The 19,981-nt window shown below is 40.0% G+C and overlaps 1 long non-coding RNA gene across 4 annotated transcripts in view; it reads left to right on the top strand.

Annotated features, from left to right (window-relative positions):
* Nucleotides 1-19,981, top strand: part of LOC110196972 (uncharacterized) — a 154,104-nt gene that overhangs the window by 14,978 nt on the left and 119,145 nt on the right. For 3 of the 4 annotated variants that reach the window (XR_002321369.2, XR_002321366.2, XR_013487359.1), the window contains exon 3: nucleotides 90-198. This is a non-coding gene — a long non-coding RNA (uncharacterized LOC110196972). Of the gene's footprint in view, nucleotides 1-89; nucleotides 254-19,981 lie in introns of all 4 variants that reach the window. The other variant, XR_013487360.1, reaches the window with a different exon arrangement.

The following is a 19,981-nucleotide window of genomic DNA, read 5'->3' as shown; positions in this document are numbered from 1 at the left end:
CTTGATGGCTCTGTTTTGTAAAGAGAAAAGTAGCTTTTCTGAATCTTCCTTGAGTTTACATTATACTCTGTTCTTTGTCATTTTTCTAGGTTTTGCTTTGTGGTCTGCATCTTTTCCTCTCCCTTCCATGCCCAGAAGTCAAGGCTTAAGGGAACATGAAATAAACATGTGAAGGACTGAAGATTTCATCTGTTTGAGGTACTCTCCAGTCTGGGAAACTGAGAATTCCTCCTAGACTGACTTCTGTCCACCTGTGAGTTAGTAGTTACTGCGCTATAATAAGCACTGTATGCTTGCACACACATACTATGTGCCAGGAACTATGCTAAAATGCTTCACAAATATTGTCTCATTTCAAATATTATCTCATCTCATCCATACAACAACCCTGAGCAGTGAGTGCTGTTATTGTGCTTATTTTACAGTGGAAGGAACTGAGGCAAGGGTCTGATTTGCCAAGGGTCACATGACTAGTCAATGTTTGAGAGAGGATTTGAACTCAGGTTCTAACTCCAGACCTAGTGCTATATCTACTACGCCACCTAGCTACCTATAAATCATGAGGTTTTGCCTGGGGACCCAAATAGGAGTCGTCCAGGGTCAGAGAACTAATGATAGTCAGAGGTGGGATTTTAACCCAGTTCTTCCTGAATTGAAACCCAGCACTCTTTCCAATATGCCATCTATGAGGTCCCCTATAGCAGAGCTGAGGGAAATAATAGTGGTCTTTAAATATTTGAAAAGCTGTTATATCAGCTAGTTGGTAAGGGGCAGAGTAAGGCATAAAGGATCAACAAAAGAGTTATTGTGTGGTTGTGTGGTGATTCTGTATCAAGGGTACAGAAGGTAGCCATTTGTTTACTTTGTACCAACAATAAAGAACCTATTGTCTTCCCAGGGCTTGTATTCCAGACGTAATAGAGAACCTCCCAAGACATCCAAATGGATGAACATTATCTACTTCTGGTGATTCACATAGGTACAAGTGACGCTGCCAGAAGGAATACAAAAATTATTGCCAACAATTACAAAGTCTTAGGAAAGAAACCAAAGAGCAGAGAGGAATAGTTTGTGTTTTCTTCACTGTTGACCATTGAAGAAAAGGGATGTAGAAGAGAAAAATCAATTTGGAAAGTGAACAACTGGCTAAGAAATTGACATCTGAGAAGGGGATTTGGGCTCAAGGACCATGACTTAAAATATGAAGATGACACATCTCTTATATAGAGAGAGCACACTTAGCAAAAGATGGTAAGGTAGATTTGCAGTGTGCCTTACAATTTAAAAGAAAAAAGATTTTAAACTAAAAAAAAAGACGCAGGAGGGAGAAGACTGGAAATATCCTCCCAAATTATTTGTCATAGGGAACAGATACAAAAAATGAAGAATAGCAGTTGAGACACACAGATGTTCACAAACAAAATCCAAGAAAGGAGACAGTAATAAAATTCCTGGCCTCAAATGTCCTTAATAAATGTTCAAAATTTGAGTAATGAGCAAGAGGGACAAGAAGTGCTTAAGCAAGAGGATAAATTTGACCTCATACCTGTCCCTAAGACCTGATGGAATGGAACCCATCATTAGACTATTGCTCTGGATAGGTATTCCTTAGTTAACAGAAATAGGATAGTTATAATGTGTGTGTGGGGGGGGTGGGGGTGGGTGGCATTGTATACTAAGAAAGTATAATCATGAGGAAATCTAGGAACCAAAGAGTAGTGAAAACATTTGGCTGAAGGTCAGTGGAGGAAGAAACAGAACCGATTTTGTGTGTGTAGATAGAGAGAGAGAGAGAGAGAGAGAGAGAGAGAGAGAGAGAGAGAGAGAGAGAGAGAGAGAGAGATGGAAACAAGACCAGGTAGCAGAGGGTGAAAATAAGGTCATAGAATGCTAAAGCTCAGAATGAACCAAGGCTATCAAGGGAACCTAAGGATAAAAAAGGGGTTTTGGGTTGCTTTTATGGCTATATTGGGAGAAAAAGGGGGACCAAAAAAGGATTAGGACCTTTGCTTGGGGTGGATGGGATGGTGAGAACTGACAACAGAGAGAAGGCAGAGCTGATTAATTCCTATCATCTGTTTTCTCTGCTAAGAAAAATGACCTTTGCAATGTAAATGACAGAAAAGAGTTGACTCGCAGGGAGCTGATATTCCAGTTAAGTTTAATGGTATTTTATTCTTTTCCCCAATTACATGCCAAGAAAAGTTTTAGCCTTCATTTTTACAATACTGATATTCCTGTTACGCATGGAAGTGATAAGAGAGCACCTAGCATATGCTGGTGAATTCAAGTTTTCTGGCTAGGTGAACTCCACTGTTAGGCATTTGGAGCTGGTAGATTATGAACCATTTTTAAAAAAAAGAGATTATGGAAAACAGGAGAGATTAAGGAAAGATTAAAGAAATTAAGAAATCAGGCAAGATTAAATAAAGATAAATGTTTAAATTTTCAAAAGAGAAAAGAGCAGAGTCTTCAACTGTTAATCTAGTGAGGTTGACTTTGGTTCCTGGGAAAATTCTTGATCGTTGAAGAGAAGGTTGGTAAATATCCAGGAAGGAAAGCTGCAATTATTACAAAGAGCCAATATAACTTCTTTTTGATCAAGTCCATCACTTCCTTTTTTGAGATGATTGCTGGGGGCAGCTAGGTGGTGCAGTGGATAGAGCACCGGCTCTGGATTTAGGAGGACCCAAGTTCAAATCCGGTCTCAGACACATGACACTAGCTAGCTGTGTGACCCTGGGCAAGTCACTTAACCCCCTTGCCTAGAAAAAAAAAAAAAGAAAAGAAGAAGAGATGATTGCTAAATTATTAGACAAGGGCAATGCTATGGATATAGTTTACCTAGATTTTTTGCAAAGCTCTGGATAAAGTGTATCCTACTATTCTTGTGGATATAGAGAGATGTAGATTAGGCAATAATACAATTAGATTCAGAAGGGGTGGGATTGTTAGACTCAAAAAATAGCTATTAATGGTTCAATGTCAGCATGGCAGGAGGGTGTCAGTGGAATACAAGAAGAATTTGTGCTTGACCTTGAGCTTTTAGAAGCATTTTTATAAGTGAGTAGGAAAAAAACATAGTTGGCAAGCTCATCAAATTTGCAGATAACACAAAACTGGGAGGAAGAGCTAACACACTGGATGACAGAATCAGCATCCAAAAATATCTTCACAGGCTGACATTGGACTGAATCTACTAAAATTAAATTCATTAGGGAATAAATGTAAAGTCTTACCCTTAGTCATTCAGTCGGTAATTATTTATTAATCTCCTACTATGTGCCAGGCCCTATGCTAAATGCTCATGATACAAAGAAAGGCAAGACCAGTTCCTGCTCTCAAAGATCTCACAGTCTAGTGGGGGAGATGATATGCATGCAAATGTGTTCAGCAACCTATATACGGGATAATTTAGAAATGGTTGATTGGTTTCTGTCTTTCACTCTCAAAGAGGACCGAAATGGCATCACTATGACAGGATCAGGGTACAGTGTGTCTGACTGTGGCTGATCAGACCAATACGAGCTTGGAAGGCTCTACCGTAAGTTGGGCACAAATAGTTCATATGAACATTTGGAGTGGAGATGTTTCTAAATTTGTGCATCTCACGTTTTCTATGATCTACTTTAATTCTACTTTGCTCATAGAGCATAGCATCTTCCCTGATGAGGGCACACCATGGTGAGTGGTCTCCCATGTCACACAATCAATTCCAAGTTCTCCAGAGAGACCTTGAGAGTGCCCTTGTATGGCTTCTTCTGACCTCTAAGTCAGCTTTACAGGGACAAGATATGGTGATCTAGGGGTCTTAGTAAATTAAAAACTCAAATGTAAATCATTGGTAGGATGTGGCTGCTAAAAAACTAATATGATTATGGGATAAAGTGAGAGGGACATAACTTCCAGGAATATGAGATTATAAATCTGCTGTACTCTGTCCTTAGCAGGCGTTAGAGTTTTGTGTTTAGGTAGCCAGGTGGCACAGTAGATAGTGTTAGGAAGACCTGAGTTCAGATCCTGGTGCAGATACTTACTGTAGATATGACCGTGGACACATCATTCAAGCTCTCTCAGCCTCAGTTTCCTCTTCTGTATAACAATAGTACTTATCTCAGCACCTATCTTAATGGGCTACTGTGAAAAGCAAATTGGACACATATACAAAGCATTCTGCAAGCTATCCAACCTTATATAAATGCTAGCTCTTATTGCTCTGGGCACCACATTTTAAGATAACCCGGAGAACATCCAGAGGTGGGCATGAAGGGTCTTGAGTCCCTATCCTGTGAAGATTGGCTGGAACTGGGGAGACTTAGCTTGGAGAATAGAAGAGTTGGCAGGGCATGAGAGCCATCCTCAAGCACTTCAAGGGCTATCGTTTGGAGGAGGGATTGGAGTTGTTTTATTTGGTCCCAGGGGTCAGATCCAGGAGCAATGGGGGGAAGTTGTAAAGAGGCTGATTTAAGTTTGACATCAAGAGATGTTTCCTGATAATTATTGTTGTTCAGTCATTTCGGTTGTGTCTGACTCTTCGAGACCCCATTTGGGGTTTTCTTGGCAAAGATATTGGAGTGGTTTACCATTTCCTTCTCCAGCTTATTTATAGATGAGGAAACTGAGGCAAACAGGGTCAAGTGACTTGTCCACAGTCACATAGCTAATAAGAATCTGAGGCCAGATTTGAACTCGGGTCTTCCTGACTCCTGGCCTGGCACTCTATCCACTGCGCCACCTAGCTAACCCCATTCCTAATAAGTAGAATTTCTAAGGTGGAATGGCTTTCAGGGAGAATTGGTTGACTTCCTTTCCTTGGTGTCTTTAATCAGAAAGGAGATGACCACTCACTGAGGATTCCTTCTTCTATGGCTTGGATTAGATTGACACCAAGATCCTTTTAAATTCAGATTCTGTCATTCTGTGACCTTTGAGGTCCCTTCCAGCTTCAAGATTCTGTTTTAAATTAGAACAGAGACCAGACTTTTTAATCCATTCTTGGAGCTTTGCCATTTCAGAGGCCCCTATTGATTACATTTAATAGCCCTCCAGCAGCATGTGCCTGTTGTTAGACTTTACTAGTGCTCTGCGTAGTTGTATTTGTTCCAGGAGAACTTTTAAAAAGTTTTAAAACTTATTTATCAAATAATTGGAAAACATCTATTAGACTTCTTTCCCTTATTTGACAAAGGGCATATTAATCTTTCTCTAGCTGCCGAGGGTCATTGCTACCAGACATTACAGAAAGGTCATCCCTAATGAGTTCAGACTTATTGTCCAATGCAGATTTGGCAAGGAATCAATAGAAACAGTACAACGGATCACTGCAGGTTGCAAAAATTTAGCGCCTACTTTTAATACCTAGAAAGACACAGCCAAGTAGCCAGAACTGAACACAAGAAGCTTGATATAACTTTATAAACTTTCTTCTTATTGACCCAGGAAAGCCTGATGAGGGGGTGGTGGGGGACAATGAGTTGGAGGGGGCAGATTTTTGACTCAGTATAAGAAAAGTCTTTCCAAGAATTAGAACTGTTCAAAATCGAAGATGTTCCCTCAGAAAGCTGTGACTTCCTTGTCAACGGAGGTCTTTAAGTGGAAGGTGATTAATCATTTTTTGGGAATCCTTGCCTCGGGTATGCATTAACTAGATGATCTTTGAGGTCCTGTCTAATGCTGAATTTCTATAATTTTATGAAATGGGAACAAGAAGGTGCAGAAAGAAGACAACAGAAATCAGGATAGGGCATATATTGGGGCGGCTAGGTGGTGCAGTGGATGGAGCACTGACCCTGGAGTCAGGAGGACCTGAGTTCAAATCCAGCCTCACACACATAACACTTACTAGCTGTGTGACTCTAGGCAAGTCACTTCACCCCATTTGCCTCACCAAAAAAAAAAAAAAGTAAGCCATACGGGAAAGGGGCATCATAGCGAAGTTAGATCTTGAGTTGTGTGTTTTTTTTTTAAGCTGCTAATGTGATACAGGGAAACTTCATGGAACACTCTCCCTCTAGAAGTGTCCCCAGAGGCCCAAATGGTCCCCAGTTCATTCCCTGAGTCTTCTATCCTGCTGCAATCTAACTACATCGCTCTTGGTGCTGCTATTTCCTTGTGGGCTGAGCTTTCAAACATTGTGCAGTTTCATAAACATTTCTGGAAAGGTAAATAAAAAGCTCCGGGCCTGAGGTCCTGAGAGATTCCACCCAGATTTCAACCTGGAATAAAGTTGAGGGAGAGAGGAGAAAAAACATCACCCACAAATCCCAACCACCCTTGCTGGCTGAGTGCCATGCACTGATGGGCAGCATTGTAATGTTTTGCACACAGTCTGATTTGGGCAATATATTATCTACTTCTATATATGGAGAAAAAAAACAGCTTGATGATGGGCGAGAATCCCAGTGGCTGTTTTTTCCAGACCTGCAGGCTTCTGAGACTCTCAGGCCGGACGCTGCTTTTCTGGCCTGTCGGTGATTCAGCTCAGCAATGGAAAATAGGCCTCCAGCTGGGCAGTCCCCTTGTTTTCCTTACTGATGCACCCCGCTCTCCTTCCCCTCCTTGAAGTGCTGCCTCCAAAGAGCAGAGATCCCAGGGCCCGGCAGCTGCAGCTTGGGCTAAAAATAGAGGTTTGTTTATTTTTATGTTTGAGAGGGCCTTTTTTCCCTGCTGCTGCTGTTGCTGCTGTTTGTGAGTCTTAACTTTATAGCAGAGTTGCTGTGGGAGGTGGTGACTGGAAGAAGAAATCTTTGTAGGCATTGAGGAGTCAAATGAGGCATGTCGGAGTCAAGAATTGCTAGCCTGGTGTGTTTTTCCTTCCTTGTGTTTCTCAGTCGACACCTGCCCTCTAGAATTTTAGAATAACTTGGTTTGGATACAGTGAGATGATCTCGCAGCTGGAATCAACCCCAAGGTTATTGCCATTTCCTTCCCCAGCTCATTTTATAGATGAAGATCCTGAGGCAAACAGGGTTAAGTGACTTGCTCAGGATCACGCAGCTAGTAAGTGTGTGAGGCTAGATTTGAACTCAGGTCTTCTTGACTGCAGGCCCAGTGTACCACCTAGCTGACCCCATTGCGTCTGTCACCCAAATTGCGAACACTATCTACCACCTCCCTGAAGAAGGGAGTCATTCATCTTCCTTCCACTAGAACCCTTTCAGGGATGGGGATCTGACTACTATCAGAAACATTCCATGTCATTTCTGGGCAACTCTCAAGGCTTAGGAAGTTTTTCCTTATGTTATCCTGAAATATATTCCCCTGTAATTTCTACTCCCAGTTCTGCCCTCTGAGGCCAAATAAAGTTTTATCCTTTTAGCCCTTCAAATATTTGAAGACAACCATCATGTCCTGCCAAATTCTTCCTTCCCCATCATGAACATCCCCAGTCTTTGCATGTACACTCTAAAACCCTATCTAAATGTCAGTGATTATTATTATTTTTTGTTTCAATCTTTCTATTTGATGGAGCTCATCTGGAAACAATTCTAGGACAAGTTGCTTCCCTTCTATTTTTCTAGTACTTAGCATAGTGCCTGGCACATGGTAGAAGCTTAATACTTGCTTGTTGATTGACTGATAATGTTCAGGCAAATAAAATGAATGATTTCCATATCTGAATACAGATATTGGGAGTCAGGCTTATCTTTTACAGATTCACTACAAGTATCTTCAGGACAATTCCAGTGGTCGACAGGACAATGGGGACCATATGCCCTTCTTCCTGATCCCATGTGGTTTTGATTTTTTTTCAGCTAGAGGTTTCTATCTGGAGAGCATTGCATTCCACATAGCTTGGAGGTTATTGAGTATTCAGTATGACAGCATTTACTAAAAACGCTGTTCATAAATTTTTGTGGGCCGGTGTTGTGTCTGGGCAATTATGGGAGATAATTTTATCTGCGATGATGTTCTAGTTGATTGGATTCTCAAGGATATTTTAAGGTTTGTATTTCTAGCATGAGGATTTGTCTTTTCAGTTCATAAAGAATAGCAAGATTCTGGTGTATAATTCTAGCCACTTAATTTTGTCTTTCCAGATATTAGGTGGGTGCTAAATTTTTGCAACCTGCAGTGATCTGTTGAACAGTTTCTACTGTTTCCTTGAAATTCTGCCTTGAGCAATAAGTCTGGGCTCCTTGGAGATGACCTTTCTATAATCTCTTGTACTTGATAACTTGGTCTGGCATTGTTAGTGTAAACTCCTGTATTTCTGTAAACAATTCCTCATTATTCAATCACTTGTGTGATGCTTCTTTGTCAACTTAATGTTGTTTGAGTTTGTGTTGAGATTGTCTGTGGAGGACCTTTCAGATTTCACGCTGGGATTGTAATCAATATTGGTTACATTCAATAACTCCAGTAGTGTGAGGCAGTTAGGGGGTTCAGTGGGAAGAGCTGTGGACCTGAAATCAGGAAGACCTGAGTTCAGATCCAGCCTCAGACACTTACGAGCTGTGTGACTCTGGGCAAGTTGCTTAACATCTGTCTCTCTTAATTTCCTCAACTATAAAATGGGGATACTAATAACACTTACCTTTCAGGGTTCTTTTGAAGATCAAGTAAGATATTTGTAAAACACTTAGAACAGTGCCTGGCACATTGTAAGTGCTATATACATTTATATATACACACACACACACACACACACACACACACATGTGTGTGTGTGTGTGTGTATATAGTGTACATATACTATATGTATACATATATATGTATATGTATATATAGTATGCATATACATATATAGCATATACAGTTATATAGCAGTGTATATATATATGTGTATATATATATATATATATATATATATATATATATATATATATATATTAGAGAGAGAGAGAGAGAGAGAGAGAGAGAGAGAGAGAGAGAGAGGGAGAGCGCACACACACACACACACACACACAACACACACATATGTATATATAATCCTTTCCTTTTCCCAGTATGTACCTATTTGTAACTTTTACTATTACTCTTTGAAATGAGGTCTGCTTATTTCAGAAGTATTTCTATAAATTTTTAACCTGTTGATCTTGTGGCATAGTTACATATAGCACTCCTCTTCCTCCTCTTTGACAAGGATGTGTTAATCTTTCCATAGCTTCCAAGGGGTCATGGGCTTTGTGTTAATATTGTAATTGTATTGTACTTTCTAAATCCATTGCTGTCCTAAATATTATTGCCCTCACAATGTATGCAAGACTTGGCTGGTCAATGTCTGTGGTTCAGTACTCAAGCAATTCTCCAGATGTGGCCCCGATCAGTGTGAATATGAGGGTGGGAGTGGGGGACTACAAACTTCCTCTTTTCTCTCAGTGCAGACTAAAATTGTATATTTTTTAGATTGCCACATAACACTGACTCATACTCATCCCCAGCCCCAGCCCCAGATAGATTCCACATGAACTGGTGTGTAGCAATATCTCCACCATCCTGTAGATCTAAAGCTGATTTTTAAAAAAACTCAAGTGTAGAACTTATATTTATTCTTATTAAATTTGATCACGTTTGCTTCAAACTTGTTGAGATTCTTCTGATTCTCAGTTCTCTCATCCAAATGCTCTCACTATTTCCTAAGCTTCACAGTCAAAGAGCAATGTAATCTCATTGGGGTAAATGTTCCCTTCAAATGCATCTCATCCATGCCTGCCCATCCTCTGGTCACTTCACATCTTTCCTCTTCCCTACTCTCCTTCCTTCAAAATCTTGACCCTGAAGGTAACAAGTTCAATCTTATACTGTTATCTACCTTTGAATCCCTTGTGCTATGGCTGTTCACATTCCTTTTAAACCCCAACCCTGGATTTACAGCATTTGCCCTAGTAGTCAGGCACATACTGGTGTGTGCTACTAGACGATGACTGCATCCACTACAAAGGTATGCTAGCTATACTGGACCCTGTTACATTCCAAACCTTTTATTCTTCCTTTATTCTTTTATTCTTCCTTGACTTAATTTTCTATTGTACTCCCATAACATCTGTTCTTAAGCTCTTCTCTCATCAGACCACCTACACACTTTCCCCCACTTCCCTCTCGGCAGATGACATCATCTCATACTTTGTTGAATAAAGATTACAGCCACCCCTTAGGAACCCCCTCTTTTTCCCATTCCTACACTTCATACTCCCTCAACACTATATCTTTCCTCCAATTCTCTATTCCTTTGCCACCACAAAGCTACCAAATAAAAGCACCATTATGACCAGATCACTACTGTGCTCCAGAATCTTCAATAGCTCTCTATTTCTTATACATATAATCTCTGTTTGGCATTTAATGCCCTTCATGAACAGCCTGGTTCCAACCCACCTTTTTTCTTTTTAAAAAATATATTTTGTTAAATATTTCCCAATTACTTGTTAAAAAAATTAACATTCATTTAAAAAAATTTGAGTTCCAAATTCTCTCTCCTTCCTTCCACTCTGACCCTTTTTGTGAAGGTGAGCAATGTGATATACATATGGAATATATCAATTTGATTACACATGTGAAATCATACAAAATATATTTCCATATTTTTGTTGTTCAGTTGTGTCTGACTCTTTGTGACCCCATTTGAGGTTTTCGTGGCAAAGATACTGGAGTGGTTTGCCATTTCCTCCACCAGCTCATTTTACAGATGAGGAACTGAAGCAAACAGGGTTAAGTGACTTGCCTAGAGTCACACAGCTAATAAGTGTCTGAGGCGAATTTGAACTCAGGAAAATGAATCTTCCTGACTTTAGGCCCAACACTCTATCCACTGCTCCATCTAGCCACCTCTTACTATTGATTAAAGAAATGCAAATGAAAGCAACTCTTTGGTACCACCTTACACCTATCAGATTGGCTAACATGACAGAAAAGGAAAGTGACAAACGTTGGAGGGGATGTGGAAAAATAGGGACATTAATGCACTGTTGGTGGAGTTGTGGACTGTGAACTCCACCATTCTGGAGGACAATTTGGAACTATACCCAAAGGGCTATAGAACATTAAATACATTTTGGCCTACTGCTACTAGATGTACATCCCAAAGAGATCAAAGAAAAAGACAAAGGATCTATATGTACAAAAACATTTATAGCAGTTCTTTTCGTAGCGACAAAGAATGGGAAATTGAGGGGATGCCTTTAATTGGGAAATGTATCAATTGGGGAATGGTTGAACAAATTGTGTTATATGATTGTCGTGGAATACTATAGTGCTATAAAAAATGAAGAGCAGGATAGTTTCAGAAAAACCTTGAAAGACTTACATGAACTGATACAAAGCGAAGTGAGCATGATGTTGAACACAGTAACAGCAATATTGTACAATGATAAACTGTGAAAGACTTAGCTACTCTGATCAAGACGATGATCCAAGACAACTCCTATGTATGATGGAAAATGCTATCTACCTTTAGAGAGAGAACTGATGGAATCTGAGTGCAACTTAAAGCATAATTTTTTCACTCTCTTTTTCTTGTTTTTTTTTGGGGGCAACCTGGCTAATATGGAAATGTGTTTTGCATAATTTCACATGTATAATTGATATATTTCTTGCCTTTTCAATTTAAGTACTGCTTCTTCTAAGACAGCTTTCGTGGCTCCTCTAATTGTTACTGCCTCTCCTCCATAATCACGTTGTATTTACTTACCTGTGTATATATTATTCTCCCCAGTGGAATACAAGCTCCTTGATGGCAGGGACTATCTTATTTTTGTCTTAGTATTCCAGAGCTGTGTTGGTAAATGTTTAACAACTGACTTTCTGGAAATAAGAATACACATAACCCATTCAAGTTTAATCTGCATTATTTTTTCTTCATCACTTTCTTAAGTCAAGACAATGAACAAAGCAATAAATAAAGCCTTGATTTATAGCATTTGCCAGTTTCTGAGATGTAAATGCTCTCGATGAAAATTTAATGTTCGACGCTCATGAGCCTATTTGAGCTGGCCTCCTCACACCCCAGTCCTTTAGCACCTCATACAGTGCCTGGTTATTCCATACACAACATAGACATGCACTTACAAAGAGAATAGTCAATACATTGGATGCTATGTTAGGCTCATCTGCCTCTCTGTGGTGACGGTTTCTAACCTTTGTTTAGGGCCTATCTTTGCTGTGATCACCTTTGCTAGCTCCTTCTATACCACCAATCTCCCTTTCTGGGCAGGAAATGAAACCACAGAAAATGAGAAAGATCTGAATTGCTGAGGTAAATGTTATGTCAGTAGCAGTGTGCATGGCAAACACCCTCACTTCTGATGGAGGCAGTTGCTAAGTTCACAAATATTTAAGTGCCTACTACATACTGGGTACTTGTCTAGGTCCTAGGGTTACAAAGACAAAAAATAAGCATGGCCCTTTTCTCAAGGACTATTTAGATTGTGAACTCCTTGAGGGCAGGGATTGTTTTTTGCTTTTATTTATATCCCCAGCATTTAGTATAGTGCTTGGCATATAGTAGGCACCTAATAAATGCTTGTTGTTGGCTTTACTCACGGATTTTATATTCTTTTTTTTTTTTTGGCTAGGCAATGGGGTTAAGTGACTTGTCCAGGGTCACACAGCTAGTAAGTGTTATGTGTCTGAGACTAGATTTGAACTCAGGTCCTCCCGAATCCAGGGCTGGTGCTCTATCCACTGAGCCACCTAGCTGCCACTAAGGAGTTTATATTCTATTGGGAGAAAAACATGAACATGAAAAAATATATAAAATATGCAAAAAATAATACAGGTAATTTTTTTTTGAGTGTGTGTTTCCTTATCTGTAAGATGGTGACAGTATTGCCTGCTCTGCTTACCACATGGTGTTGCTACCTGCAGCTGGGAGGTGACCAAGAAAGATTTTCCATAGAAGATAATACTTGAGCTGAGTTTTGGAGGAAATGAGTAATTCTAAGAAGTGAAGGTGAGGATTGAGTGCATTCTAGGCATGAGGCCAGCTAGTGCAAAGGCACCAAGATGGGAGATGGGAGTGTTGTCATGAACATCATGAAGGCCAATATGACTGGACCACAGAGAGTGGGGAAGGAGACTAATGTATCGTAAGGTTAGAAAGGCAAACTGAAGCCAAGGGATGTATAAGAAGTATTTTTTTAATTAAAATTTTTTGAAAAATTTATTTTATTTTTAATTTACGGGATAAAACAAGCATTTCCATAACACAGTATAATAAAAAAATGATTGCACATGAAACTGCAAATCTATTATGCACAATTTGCTATTTCATTTACATATATAATAAAGTTATCATGTAAATGTTTCCCCTTTTTTTCTTTTTTTCTCCCTGTCTCCCCCCCCCCCCGCCCCGACATTAGATAGAATGGACTTTAGGAAGAATTGTGTGTATGTTTGTAAAATCATAAAATCATTCTGTACATTCATCTATTTATTCAGTCTTAAAGGCAATAGGGAGGCATTGGAGCATTTTAAGTAAGGAAGTGACACACTTTAGGTGGGAAAATCACCAGATGGAGAATGGATGGAATCTGGGGGTGGGCAGCACAAATAATCTGCAGCTAGACGAGGTCTTTTAAGTTGGATTGTCAGCTTGAAAAGCAGTTGACTTAGATGCTTCTTGGGGTTGGTTGAGGGTCTGAATGGCCATTCTGGAATCCCACACCCAAACCATTGGCCCCTCAGCGTAGGCAGGAACCATGGAATCGGAATCAGAATCAAGTGAGATGGAAAAGACTATTCCTGATTCTTTAAATACCCAGGGTGGCTAAAGTATCTAGATCCACCCAGCCACATGCACCATCTTCAATTGTTTCATTTTTAAAATGTTGGGCTTAACCTGATGAATACATAGAAATAGAGGGACTCACAGAATTTTGGATTTGACGGAGACCTCAGGAACCATGCAGGCCAACTCACAGTTGAAAACAACCCCTTACTAAAACAGGTCCAAGCAGTAATCCAGCCCTGCTCCAAGACCCCCAGTGAGGAGGGTAGAGGGCTTACTCACTGCCCCTCCAAGCAGCCCTTTCTCTTTCTGGACAGCACTTATTTCTAGGAGTTTTTCCTTACATCCAGCTTGAATATGGTGCTTTCCAACTTTCGTCCTTTGCTCTTGGTCATTCCCTCTCTGGGGACAAACAAAACAAATTGAATCACTTTTCCACATGAAAGCCCTTCAAATACTTAAAAACATCGCTGATATGTGTCCCCTTGAACTCTACCACCTCCTCCCCCCAATCTTCTCTTCTTCAGGCAAAACAGCTCTATTTTCTTCAATATATGATCCTGATATGGTATTGATTTAAGGCCCTTCTCTATGCTGGTTGCCCCTCATCTTATCAATGCCTTTTGTAAAATATCATACCCAGAACTGAACACTGTACTATAGATATAGTCTGTCCAGGTCAAAGTGAATTTGACTATCACCTCCTTAAGGCAGCAAGGTGGGGCAGTAAATAGAGCCCTGCATCTGGAGTCAGGAAGACCTGAGTTCTAAATCCAGCCTTATGCACTTAGCTGGGCAAGTCATTTACCCTCTTTTTGCCTCAGTTTTCTCATCTGTAAAATGGTGATAATACTAGCACCTATCTCCAAGGTTGAGGATAAAATGAAATAATGTTTGTAAAGTACTTCGCAAATCTTAAAGTACATATAAATTCTTCTTCTTCTTCTTCTTCTTCTTCTTCTTCTTCTTCTTCTTCTTCTTCTCTTCTTCCTCCTCCTCCTCCTCTTCTTCCTCTTCTTCTTCTTCTCCTCTTCTTCTTCTTCTTCTTCTCTTCTTCTTCTTCTTCTTCTTCTTCTTCTTCTTCTTCTTCTTCTTCTTCTTCTTCTTCTTCTTCCTGAGAGCCATATTTCTCAATGCAGTCTGGATCATGTTCACTTTTTTGACTGTCCTAACATTATTACTTCACATGGAGCTTGCAGCCCAATATAATTCCTGGGTCTTAGACAATTGCTTTCTGACCATGCCTCTGACCTGTATTTGTGAAGTTGATTTTTTTAGACCCAAGTGTAAGACTTTATATTTATCTCTATTAAATGTCATTTTTATTAGATTCAGCTCAATGCTCCAGTCTTTCGAGATCTTTCGTCCAATGTGTTAGCTAGACCTACCAATTTTGTACCTCCTTTGGGTCTATTGAGTTCTTTTTTAAAACCAAGCCTCAGAAGAGGCCAAATAAAGCTTAATGTTAAAATTATAATTAGAGAAGCTGAGTGAACTACAGATATCTGAACTACATGTATGTAGTTTAGGGGTGTTCAGAATTCTATTCTTACTTTAGCATTAGCTTCCCTTATGACACTGCTCCCCACCAAAGGGGGCTATGTCACTCTCCCTGGGTATCACTGGAGAATCCAAGAGCATCACACTAAAGAGTCCCAAGACCCGGGTTCTAATCTCAGCTCCATTGCTTACTACCCATATGACTTTGTACCTACTATTTATCAGTACTATTTATCTGGTTTCTCTGAGTTTCTGTTTCTTCACGTGTAAAATGTTGATAACGTGGCCTGCTCTGTTCACCACATGGTGTTGCTACCAGCATTGAAAGAGGTAGAGGCTTGGGACATGCTTTGTAAAGAGCAAAGTACTTGAGGAGTCTGAAGTGTGATTATTGTTAACACCTTGCGTTGAAGCGTTCTGTGTTTGAGATGATGAGCGGGGATCCCTGCCCTTTCTTACAGTGTGTAAAGAGGTGGCCCCAATTCTCATGAGCATGTGCATCGCCATCTCACGTCTAAAGAAAAGCTTGATGTAGTGATTAGGACTGGACTAAGAATTAGCGAGACCTGGGTTTGGATTCTGCCTCGAATACCAGCTGTGCGACCTTGGATAAAGTGACTTTACCAACTCTGGGCCTTACCTTTCTTCTCTGCAAAATGAGGATGATAATATTGCCTACCCCAAAGGGCTGCTGTGAGGGTTAGATGAGGCAATGAGTGTAAAGTATTTTGAAAACCTTGAAGTGAAGACATCTAGGGGTGGTGGCACGGGCAGGATTTGGGGTCGGGTAGACCTGGGTTTGTTTGAATGTTGCCTCAGACACTCCTTAGTTGGGTGATCTTGCAAATCACTTAACTTCTCTGTGCTTCAGTTTCCTCATCTTTAAAGTGGGGATAATAATAGCAACTATCTCCCAGGGTTGTGAAGATCAAATGAGTTAAAATGTGAAGTGCTTGGTGAATCTTAAAGCATTAGCTACGTAAGTGCTTGCTGTTTGGTCATTTTCTAGTCATGTTTGACTCTTAATGAGGCCATTTAGGGATTTCTTGGCAAAGATACTGGAGTGGTTTGCCATTTCCTTCTCCAGCTCATTTAACAGATGAGAAAACTGAGGCAAAAAGGGTTACGTGACTAGCCCAGGGTCACACAGCTAGTAAGTGTCTGAGGCTGGATATGAATTCAGGAAGATGAGTCTTCCTGACTCCAGGCCCAGAACTCTATCTACAGCGCCACCTAGCTGCCCCATATAAATGCTAGCACTTATTATTAGCTGTCACAGAAATGTGAGTTACTGTTGCCGTTTTTGCAGAAAAGGGACTGCGGCGGCGTCCAAATCAGCACACTGAGGAACAAGACACCGACAAGATCGCTCTGATTATAGGCGGTCACTGCCCTAGGGGCTTGTTCATTGCAGAAGCAAGCCTGGCTTCCTTCAAACTTCTTCTAGTTTGAATAGTCTGTTACACGTCTACTTTGTTCTTTTTTTTGAAGTTCTGGTTGAGATTGTGCTAATCGTCCCTACTGTGCCAAATCCAAATCACGTTTTCATTTGTTTTTTTTATTATCCTTCCAGTCTTGTGATTTTCATGTTTCCATAATATACTTGTCAGTCAACAAATATTTACTGAGTGCCTGCAGGGTGTCGAAAACAACATATTTTTGTGCATATCATGCTTTTCTTAAGTGTTCTCCTGGGGTTACAACTTTCCTTTCTAATATAGCTTGAGAAAGAACAAATATTTTCACTGGAAAGTGTTTTGGAGTTCATCACCCGGAGCTTGGTGCCTATATAAATATGCAGTAGTTTTGTTCATTCATCCATCCACATGCAATAATAGCTTACCAAGTACCTACTATATGCAGAGCACATCTCCTGCTGGTGGCTGGGAGATACAAAAACAACTATGGTGCAGTATCTGCCCTCATGGAGCTTGAAATTTAGCAGTAAAGATATAATGATGACTGCTGTTTATATGGTGTTTAATACATATTATCCCCAAGCCTAATCACAAATCTGTGTTCCTGGATGATTATTAGGTGTGTGACTTATGGCAATTCCCTTACCCTCCTGATCCTGCTTTGCCATCTGTCAAATGGGGATAATAATAGCACCTGTGTTGCCAGCTTGATGGCAAGATGATCAAATGAAATAATAGTAATAATAATAAAAATTAACATTTATATAGCACTTTAAGGCTATGTAAGGCACTTTACATATTTTATCTCATTTGATTCTCACACCCTTGTGAATTGAGGGCTATTATCCCTATTTTATACGACGAAGAAACAGACAGAGATTTTAAGTGACTTGCTCAGAATCATAGAGCTAGTAAATGTCTGAGGCAGGAATTGAACTCAGGTCTTCCTGGCTTCTCCTCCTCCTCCTCCCATACCTCTTCCTCCTTCTTCTCTTCCTCTTCCTCCTTCTATACCTCTTCCTCTTATTCTTCCTCCTGTTCCTATTCCTCCTTCCTCCTTTCTTCATCATCATCATCATCATCATCATCATCATCATCTTCTTCTTCTTCTTCTTCTTCTTCTTCTTCCTCCTCCTCCTCCTCCTTCCCTTTCAATAATCATCGACCAACCACCATTTTGAAGCCCCTACTATGTGTCAAGTGGCACTGTGCTAAACTGAGGATATAAGTACAAAAGTGAGACAGTCCTTGCCTGCAAGGACCTTAAATTTTATTTGGGGGTGGGAGGATGGTTTACAACATCTTTGCAGGTGTGTAGCTGAAGAAACACACCAAAAAAATAGCAAATGATTTCAAGGGAGGAGTCAATAAAACCTAAGGGAATTAAGAACTCTTAAGGGAGGTTGCATTTGAATAGAGTTGATGACTCTGAAAGGTAAGGAGGGTGAATGTAGTCAGGCATGGAGGACAGCTTGTGAAATGGAACAAAGATGAGGGAGAATGTTACCTAATGAGAACTCAGGTGGGAAGTCTCAGACCTTCCTCTACCCATCCAATTTCTGTCTCTTGCTGTATGCATCCCCTGACAGAAGACTGCTAGTTGCTTGGCCCACCTTTAATCTTGCCAGCCTGATCTTCTGCCTCTTCTAATGTGACCTTCTGCCTGAGCTCCAGTCTTCAGAGGGAAGAGGAGAGATGAAATGGGGCCTCTCATCTGACCTTGTACCTGCCATCTCATGCTGCTCTTGTGTCCTGCTATCTCCAACCTCCTCTAGGAAGAAGTGTGGCACCTTCCAATCAATGATGAGCATTGTCACACTGATCATGCTCTACATATCCCAGTGATTCTGAACCCTTGTAGGTTATCATCCAAACCCTATTCCACATCTCCCAACAACCAACTAGTAAGAGAGAGTTTGGGTTTATTTTTCTATATATTTAATTTGAGATACTAATGGAACATCCATGTAGAAACATCCAGAAAGTAGTTGAAGTTGTGGGATGAGAACTCAGGAGAGAGATGAAGACTAGACATGTAGATTTGAAGGGCAACTGCATAAAAATGATTATTGAACTCATGGGAGATGATGATGACGAGACCACCAAACAAGAATGTAGAGAAAGGGGGCAGCTAGATGGAGCTGTGGTTAGAGCACTGGTGCTGAAGTCAAGAGGACCTGAGTTCAAATCCAGCCTTAGACGCATAACACTTACTCCCTGTGTGACCCTGGGCAAATCACTTAACCCCAAGTGCCTCATCAAAAAAAAAAAAAACAAACAAACCAGAATGTAGAGAAAGAAGAGAAGCAGGCCCAGGATAGAACCCTGGGTATACACACACACACACACACACACACACACACACACACACACATATATGTTATATATGTTATATATATACATATGGGTATATATATATGTATGTATGTATGTATGTATGTATGTATGTATGTATGTATGTACAGGTCATGGATGATGATTCTGTAAAGGAGATTGAAAAGAATAGAGCAGACAGTCAGGAGAACCAGGAAACAGAAGCCAGTGAGATGTGAGATAATAGAGGTAATGAGTATAGACAGGTTTTCCCTCCCTTTAGAGTTTGGCTGTGAAAGGGAGAAAAATTTTCTGATAGTAGACGATTAAGGTTTTAGAAATTTTTTTTTTTAGGGATGAGAGAGATCTAGGCATGTTTATGAGCAGCAGGGAAGGAGAGAGTGAGTAAGGACCACACAGGCACACAGAATACACTTAGCACACACTCTATGAATGCCAATGATGAGAGATGTAAAATTAGGGACCGAAAAAGTAAAAAAAAAAAGAAATTTACATAATAATTTTGTTGTATATTTGAAAGCAACAGAAAGTTGTACATAATACATTTGTAGTTTTGTATGCAATCATTTTTTTATTATACGATGTTATGGAAATGCTTGTTTTATTCCATAAATTGAAAAGAAAAAAAAAAGAATATTAGGGACAGAGAGATGATTGAAAGAACCAGCCCTGGGAGAACATGGGAGGGGATGAGAATAAGGGCACAAGTAAAAGTGTTAGCATTGGCACCTCCTCCTCTAAGACTAAAGCAAAAGAAGAGAGAATAGGAGGAGAGATGTTTTTTCCTGCCTTCCCCCCTCTTCCAACCCTAAATCTATGATCTTTGGAAGATCCAGGAAGGAGCAGTTTCATGAAAATTGAAGAAGCAATAAGTACTCATAATAAGGAGGTGGTCTATAGAATCAAATGCCGCAGAATTCATTCATGAAGACTAAAGATCATTGGATTTTGCAATTAAAGAGATTTGAAAGGCATTTCTATGTGTATTTTTTCCCCCTATATTGTAGCTATTCTATTTACTCACAAACATAAATAGACCCACATGTGTATATATGTTTATGAA

The sequence above is a fragment of the Phascolarctos cinereus genome, unplaced genomic scaffold, assembly GCF_003287225.1.
Source record: "Phascolarctos cinereus isolate Bilbo 61053 unplaced genomic scaffold, phaCin_HiC Scaffold_5;HRSCAF=322, whole genome shotgun sequence".
In the NCBI taxonomy this organism is placed as follows: Eukaryota; Metazoa; Chordata; class Mammalia; order Diprotodontia; family Phascolarctidae; genus Phascolarctos; species Phascolarctos cinereus.
Note: the sequence above shows the minus strand (reverse complement) of the source record. Positions and strands in the feature narration are given on the sequence as shown.